The sequence below is a fragment of the Echinops telfairi genome, unplaced genomic scaffold, assembly GCF_000313985.2.
Source record: "Echinops telfairi isolate 266 unplaced genomic scaffold, ASM31398v2 ScPeMD7_7468;HRSCAF=8506_0, whole genome shotgun sequence".
Classification (NCBI taxonomy): Eukaryota; Metazoa; Chordata; class Mammalia; order Afrosoricida; family Tenrecidae; genus Echinops; species Echinops telfairi.
The window spans coordinates 2233351-2242036 of NW_022111369.1; the positions used below are offsets into that span (position 1 = coordinate 2233351).

At 43.4% G+C, this 8686-nt stretch overlaps 1 pseudogene; it reads left to right on the forward strand.

Annotated features, from left to right (window-relative positions):
* The first annotated feature begins 5812 nt into the window (after nucleotides 1–5812).
* Nucleotides 5813–8446, forward strand: LOC101649710 (annotated as a pseudogene).
* Nucleotides 8447–8686: the final 240 nt, after the last annotated feature.

Below are 8686 nucleotides of genomic sequence, written 5' to 3' on the forward strand. Positions count from 1 at the left end.
AAAAGAAGGGCAAAACTATGCATTGCCAGCCAGCTATAATTATGAAGCATGTGGTAAGATGGTGGGTTGGTTTTAATTGTACTGAAAGTTCCCCATATAACATGGCAGTTACAACTGAGCACTGGACATCAGAGCTCGCCTATGACAGTCCCCACCTGTGAGACCCGGGACAAGAGTCTTTACAAGTTGCTGGGGGGAGGGGGAGGTTCCCCCTTCTTATTTAGTAAATAAGTATAAGTGCACATACCTCAATAGGAGTACCGTATGAAGAACTATATATATATATATATATATTGCCTAAAAAGTATCTGGGTCATGACAAGTTTGCTACAATGTTAAATTACTTTAAAGCCTGAAATAGTACAAGCATTAGATTGGGCATGATTTTAACTTCATAATATTCACTATATGAATATGAAGCGCTCTGGTGGCAGAGTAGCTAAACTTTCTATTGATAACCAAAAGACTGGCAGGTCAAACCCATGAGCCGTTGCATGGGACAAACCCATGGCCATCATCTTCCATAAGGATTTACAGCCTTGGAAGTTCTAAAATGTAGTTCTGCTTTGCCCTAAGGGTACTGAGTCAGAATCAACCAGGTGGCAATGGATTTTTGATTTGGGGTCTTGTTCTTTCATCTGAATAGAACTATGCTTTAATAACATAGTCTGGAAAAGATTTGACACAGACAGTCTATGCCCCTCTCCCATTTTAAAGGAAACAAACAAACAGAGATCCAATAAAGTTCAGCAGCTTTTTCAATCACAGTGTTTATGAACTAGGTTTCCATTCTGCGGCAGCCATGCTACTGAGTGATAATGGGCTGAAGGTTTGCTGCTATCTAGTGGCAGGTTGGTGAAGTTTTTAAAATGTGCATTAATAGAATTATTCAAGAACTATTTGTTTCCTGAAGGCTCAGTAGGCAGGTTACAAAATCCTGGAGGCAATTTCTCTGTCACACAGAGAAAGGTAAAACGACTAACTGCTGTTACTAGTTCTATCTGAATTAGTAAAATTCTTCCTATGCATCTCTTTATGTTAAAGCAGCATATGTATCAATACAAACAGACATTTGGAGACTTGGTGATAGAGATCAGGGGTCTATCGTTTTCTGGGTGGTGGAAATTGTGGTGACAAGTGCACGGTGCCCTCGATAACGCTGAAAATGGAGCCTGGAAGGTGGGGCGGCTAGAGCTAAACCATCGAGAGTTAGCAAAGCTAATTCTCTCTAAGGGTTGGATTTGAAAGTTTGCTATGGCACTGGGACCGCTTTGATTCTATTCCCATCCGCCCCCTTGGTGGAGGTTGTTGTTAGGTTCCCTCAGGTTGCTGCTAACTCACAGCTACCTGAGGTCTAACAGAAGGAAACCCTGCCCGGTCCTGTACCGTCCCCACAATTGTTCTGTTGGGGTTCATTGTTGCAGCCACCGTGTCATTCCATCTCATTTGCGGACACTCCACTTTAGCAAGCATGATGTCCTTCTCCAGGGACTGGTCCCTCTTGTTAATCAGTCCAAAGATGAAGTATCGTCATCCTCGTTTCCAAGAACCAATCTGCTTGCATTTCTTTCCAAATAGATTTGTTGGTTCTTCTGGCCGGCAAAGTACATCTAACAGTCTTTGCCTCCAGCATCGTGCAGATGGAGTCATCCTTCTTCAATTCTCCGTATTCTGTGCCCTGCTTGCACGAGCATTTTTAGTGAATGAAACATCATGGTTTGGGTCCGTGGTACCTGAGTCCTCAAAGTGACATCGTTGCTCACCAGTGCTTTCAAGTTGTTTTGCAACAGATCAGTGAAGTGCAATTTGTCAATGGAGGTTTTGACCACTGTTTCCAGGAGTGCTGTGTGTGGGTTCAAGCAAATTGAAATCCCTCACAACAGCTATCTTTTGCTTGTTTGCGTGATGTGTTTACTGGTCTGGCTGTGAGGACAGTTTGTGTTCTTTATGGGGAGGTACATACAATCCATGAGGAAAGCTGTCCTGTGACCTCACCCATGAGCGCTGGTGCCTTCTCCTTGCTGCAAGCAAGGCTGTGGCATCTGCATATGCTATTTTTCCATGTTAAAAAAGCGTGTGTATTTCTTTGTGTGCCTGGGTGTGAACAGCCTACTAGAATCCTTTGTCATTTTTATATTAGATTGATGTCATACGAAACCCCTTTCTACAATCAGGAAGTCATTCATTTCCATTCATCGGTTGATTTTACCTAGACTATGTTCTTCATCTACCAACCATCTATCATTTTGTCACACGGTGGTGGCTTGCAGGTTGCTATGATACTGGGAAGTATGCCATTGGGATTTCAAATAACAACAGATCACACAGATGGTGGATGGGTGTCAGTGATGCAGAGACATGCTAATCTCCTTCCAAAACACCAGCCAACAAAAGCCTTATGAATCACAAAGAATATTGACTCATATAGTTCAAGAGGATGAACCCCCTAGGTTCAAAGGTCTGACAACACACGGTCCACAATAGTAATCCTGGAAACATCAGTGGTCATGGAGTTGACACAGTGATGGACAATATTTGTTGTGCTGTACATACAGGGCCACCACAAGTGCATGTTGACTGCACTAGCGGTAACAGCATTTTACATGGCAGTATCAAATTTTATATAACCAAATGCATGATTTTTTTCCCATCAAGGCTTCTGACTTTTGCTGCCTACAAATATCTTCTTTAGCAAAAGCAATCAACAGTTGTATTTCTGCGTGCGCTTGTGTGTGTGTGTGTGTGTGTGTGTGTGTGTGTGATTAAGAATCCCTGGATGACACAAAAACTACCAACTGAAAAGGTGGTAGTTTGAACCAACATAAATGCACCCTGAAAGGAAGGCCTGGAGACCTGCTTCCAAAAGGTCACATTCTTAAGAACCCTGTGGTCATAGTTCTACTCTGTCACACAAGGGGTCACCGTGCATAGAAAGAGACTTTGTTGGTTTGCTTCTTTGACTATGCTTACAGTTGCGTGTTTAAAGTAAGGGCCAGTGCAATGAGTGAGCTTTCTTAAAATATATTCTCCAACACGTGCCTGTCAGTTTGTCAGACTGTGGCGGCTTGTGTGCTGCTGTGACGCTGAAAGCCATGTCACTGGTATCTCAAATGTCAGCAGGGTCACCCAGAGTGAACAGTGTCATTGAGCTTCCAGTTTAAGACAAGATGACAGTGAAGGACTCATCGACTGACTACAGAGGAAATGAATTAAAGGAGAACTAACGTCTTCATACCCCTGTTGGTGTCAATTCAATGCTCGCCTACATTAGGCATTCTTAATAGACACTATGTTCATCTGGGAAAAACAAAACCAAGCTATTGACCAAAACCAAAATCAAACATGGTCATCAAATTGATTCTGACTCATTTCTGTGGTAAATTTAGCATTTCCATTTTAAAATGATCATCTCTATCATGCAAGTTTCTATATTTTTACTGAGTTATTTTTTCCAAAAACGCAAAAAAAGAAAAAAAATTCACTCACAAATGAAACGCCCCTGATGGCACCTCGTTCACTCTAACCTGTGGTAAGCTCACAGGACAGAGCAGGACCAACCTACAGGGCTTCCAGAGCTGTTGTCTTTACATAGCAAATGTTCCCCTCTTGCTCCCAAAGAAGGATTGGTGAGTTGAAACTACTGACCTGTGGGATGGCACCAAGAGCAGCCTACATGAAGAAAGCAAAGGAGCATTTAAAAGACAAGAAAGTGAAGATCTGAACGATTAAATTGCGTTGATATGTGGATTATGTGCCGATAAAACTGTAAAAAGCGGGGAAGAAGGCAGGGGGTGGGGGACAACAAGAAAGGAAAGATCAAGTTGATGCCAAAAGAATCTCTGAAACTTGCCATTGAATGTAGAGTGGTTAAAGTAAGTGGGAAGCAAGACAAAGCAAAAGAGCTACATAGAAATGCGCTAATGAGAAGATGCAGCTCTCAAGAATAAGAAATGGAAGCAGCAACATCACCACAGAACGAAACGAAATAAAGACACCACTTGACTATGAAAGACTATGCTCCAGAAAATTTGAAAACTGAGTGAATTGGAAAAAACTTTAGCAGCACACTACTCAACTAAATTAACCCAGACTGATATAGAAAACTCCAGCTGATACATGAAAAAGAGGAGCTATACCACATGAGCACAATGGAGTGTTTTAGCATTCCTGTTCTTCTCAAGGCCATCCATAGTTTGCTGTGATTCATATAGTAGTTCAGGCTTTTGCAGTCAATGAAATACAAGTAAACATATTTCTGGTATTCTCTGCTTTCAGCCAAGATCCTTGCAAAGAGGAAAGATCAGTCGTTGGAAAATATGGTCTTGGTTATAGAAATGAAGCTGGTGATCACGATAGAATTTTGCAAGACCAATGAATTCTTCATCTCTTCATCACAAATACATTTTTTCCCAACAAGGAAAAAGGCAACAGACATGTGAAATTCTCCAGATGAAATACATAGAAATTGAATTGGCTACCTCTGGGGGAAGAGTGCATGGAGAAGCTCCATCTCAGCAGCTAGAACCGGGCCAGTGGCTGACTGTGGAACATGTTAGATACATAGACCAACGGAACAGAAAAGAGACCGCCAGAAATGCATTCAGACACCACCGCGTGTTGAACTGCAATGGCTTGCATGTTACTATGATACTGGAAGCTCAGTCCCTGGTATTTCAAATACCAGCAGGAGCACCCAAAGGCAGCAGGATCTTTCTTTGCATCTCGGAGAGGAAACCCCCCATTCTGTCAGTTTGTTGTATTGTGGACCCTGGAAGGTCTGCTACTAGCAGTTCAATTACCAGCAGGCTTACCCACAGTGATCAGATTTCAATGGGGTTTCCAGACTAAGAACAGACTACGAAGAAGGAATGAGTAGTCCCCTTCTGAGAAGTTAGCCGCTAGAAAGCTTTTGAAAAGCAGCAGAACATTGTCAGATATCGGAAAACCTCATGAATAACAGCAGGGCATTGTCAGAAATTGTTTCAGAAGATGAACCCCTCAGGTTATAAGGCATTCAAAATATGACTGCGGAAGAGCCAACTTCTCAAAGTAGAGTTGATCATAATGACATAGATGGAGTAATGTCTTCGGGACCTTCATTTGCTAATGGGACATGACTCAAACTGAGAAGAAACAGCTACAAACATCTAATAACTGGAACTTGAAATGTATAAAGTATAAATCGAGGGAAAATGGAAATAGTCAAAAATAAAGTGGGATGCATCAATATTGACAGCCTAGACATCAATGAGCTGAAATGGACTATTTTTGGCCACTTTGAATCAAACAATCTTATGCTTGACTATGTTATAATATATTCACGAGAAATGGTGTTGCATTCATTATCAAAAAGGACATTTCAAGGTCTATATCAGCAGTTCTCAACCTGTGGTTTACCACCCCTTTGGGGGTTGAATGACCCTTTCACAGGGGTCGCCCAATTCATAACAATAGCAAAATTACAGTTATAAACTAGCAAAGAAAATAATTTTATTGTCAGGGGTCACCACAACATGTGGAATTGTATTCAAGGGTGGCAGCATTAGGAAGGTTGAGAACCAATGATCTATATGGAAGTACAGTGCTATCTGTGACAGTATAATAGCTACTCACATACAAGAAAATTCAATCAATACAACTATTAGTCAAATTTATGCACCAACCAGTAAAGTTAGAGATGAAGAGATTGAAGAATTTTGCTAACATCCAATGTCTGAAATTGATCAAACATGCAATCAAGATGCATTCATAATATTGATGATTTGAATGCAAGAGTTGGGGGGTGGGTGGGCAGTAACAGTAGTCAGGAAATATGGCCTTGGTGATAGAAACAAAGCTGGAGAGTGCACAGTAAATTCTCTAAAAGCAACAACTTCATTGCACATACGTTCTTCAACGACACAAAGGGCAGCTGTACAAGTGGACTCCTCCAGATGGACTACACAGAAATTAAATTGACTACATCTGTGCACAGAGATGGTGGAAAAGGTCAATATGAGCAGCTAAAATGAGGCCAGTGGCCAACCATGGAGCAAACCTTCAATTGCTAATATGAAAGTTCTGGTTGAAGCTGAAGAAAATTAAAGCAATTCCACAAAAGCCAAAATGCAATCTTGAGTGTTTCCCATCTAAATTTTGTGAATATCTCAAAAATAGATTTGACACATTGAACATTTGTGACAGAAGGTTTGCTGTGGGATGACGTCGGGAACATCATCCATAAAGAGAGCAAATGTCATTAAAAAACAAACAAACAAAATCAGGAAAAGAAGAACAGGATATCAGAAGGGACTCCACAACGTGTTCTTCATTACGGAGCAGCCTAGACAAGTGGAAGAAATGATGACGTAAAAGAGCTGAACACAATATTTCAAAGGGCAGAGATCTAGGGACTATGACCGCCAGGGAACAAGAGCAGGAGGATATCCTCAATGTTTACTGAAGAAATCCTACCAAGAAGATCCTGCACTCCCTGAAAACCAGAAAAACAAATTAATCTTAAGCACAACAAAGCTTCTTGAAGTTGGAGATCATTAACCCGTGCTGTTACAGTCTTCCCTTCACCACTGACCAACAGCCTGAGCGGCTCCGTGTATGCCCCTCCACTGCACGGGTGCACCGTGAATACCTGCCGACCTTTCCGTGCCCCCGCACCAACTCACTCAGGCTTGCCTCTTGCCTCTCTCACCTCTGGGGTTCTGTGTGGAGAGGAACCACGTAGGCAGCGTGGTGCTGTGACATTACCCACTACATCCACCCCTTGATTTCTTCTTCCCTTTTCCTCCTCTGGCACAAACGTCCTCTCTCCAACACCTATGCCCACCCTACCTTCTTTCCTGCATGGCCAACCCTACCAGAGGATGGGGAATCACCACCTAAATGGTGATCTTTTTGTTGGCCTTTGTTTTCTGTGTGATCTGTGTGTCTGTCTGTCTCATTGCCTCTTCCTGTGATGCCCAGTGCCCCCTGAGACAGGCACAGGTGAACATACCAGCACTGCTACAGATCTACTGAGCCAGGGTTTTTGGTTGGTCTGTTTGTTTTAACCATTCTTGCCCCCACTCCTCACCGTTCTTCCACACAGGCCCACCCACGTTCATGATGCCATAGCAAGAGAACTCTGCATCCCTACCTGTGTTAGTCTTGGTACTTTAGAGAAACAAATCCACAGAAACTCATGTATAAGAGAGACATATATATAAAGGTTAAGTGCACATCAATAAAACAACCCAACCCAGTGCTGCCCAAGCCCACTAGTCCAACATTAACCCATATGTCCAACACCAATCCACAAAGTCATCCTCCATCTCACAAAACACATGCAATGATGCTGACTGCAGGAGGAAAGCCAACTCAGTGAACATGTAAGCATCTCAGTGCTGGCAGGGGTCTCCATGTGGCTGCACCAGCACCCAGGGCTGCATCGGGGTAGGTCCATATGGCTTCTTTTCAGGGCTGTCTCGCAGGAAGTGAGCCTTGCAAGCTGAAGCAGGGAACTGGCTAAGGCAGCTGCACCCTGGTGTGACCATCACAAAGCAAGAGATCTGAGAATTAGAAAGGTGAGGCTCACCGAGCCATTTATTCCCAGCCCTTCAATTAACCCCACACGTTTATCGGCCAGGTTGGCACAATAAATTAACTAACTCAACACCCAAGCCCCATTCATAAAAAAGACTAAACCCAGGAAGTCCCTTCACAGTGTGGCGTCTGATGTGGAAACAGAAAAGGGTGCGGAGGCAGCAAATGTTACAGGCCTTGGTGGTGTTCCAGTGCAAGGCACCAACTATGCAGCCCACCATCACCAGGATAGACCTTACCCATGCCGCAGGAGTCCTCCATGCAATTACAGCAGAATTTTAGGAATCGGGAGAGTGAGGCAAAGAACAAGGGATTCAAGCGTGCTCCCACAGCCAGGCCCTACTGAAGGCAGAGGTTCCCACCTTGCCAAATTGGGAGACCCAATGGGCATCGGACACAGTATTCCAAGGCTCCTGCACAGGGAGAAGTGATGGAGGGTGCTGAGACCTTGGGTGCAGGGGAACATGGTAGACCAGTGAGACAGAACATGTACCGAGGTACTAGACCATGATTTTGCAGGAGCCTTCTTTGCTAACGACAGCCTAGAGAGGCTGGCACTCAAGAGGATAAGGAAAATTAAGAAGCCACCCAAGGTCAGCTGCCACCTCAACATCGGTACTGTCAACACTTCCATTACGGATAACGCAGGTGACCAGATAACCCTAAACCAGAGGATGGCAAAGAGACAAAGGCAGCCGATCTGCTGCCAAGGCTGGGCAGGGCCTGGCTGAATAAATACCGGCTGACCATCGTTACCACCATCTGGTTTCATCGTCCAACAAGAAAAAGAGAAAATGAAATTCCAGCAATAGGAAATGAACAAAAGATTGGAGCTGAAGACTTTAAGTGCCTGCTTTTGGCCCACTGACTGGATAACTAGAACTCTCTGTATGGGATTTTTATTATTTTTACCTAAAGACATCTCTTTTTGGTAATGACAAACATGTTTTTTAAAAAGCCTGAATTTTGAAAAAATGGCAACCCGATAGGACTCACCCGTGCAGAGCTCCTGCTGCCAGGGCAGAAAATTGGGAGGTAAGGTGAAGGAAACAGGGAGGTAGAGTCCGGAAATTAGAACTAGGGTACTAGGGTCTCTCCTGAACCCCTT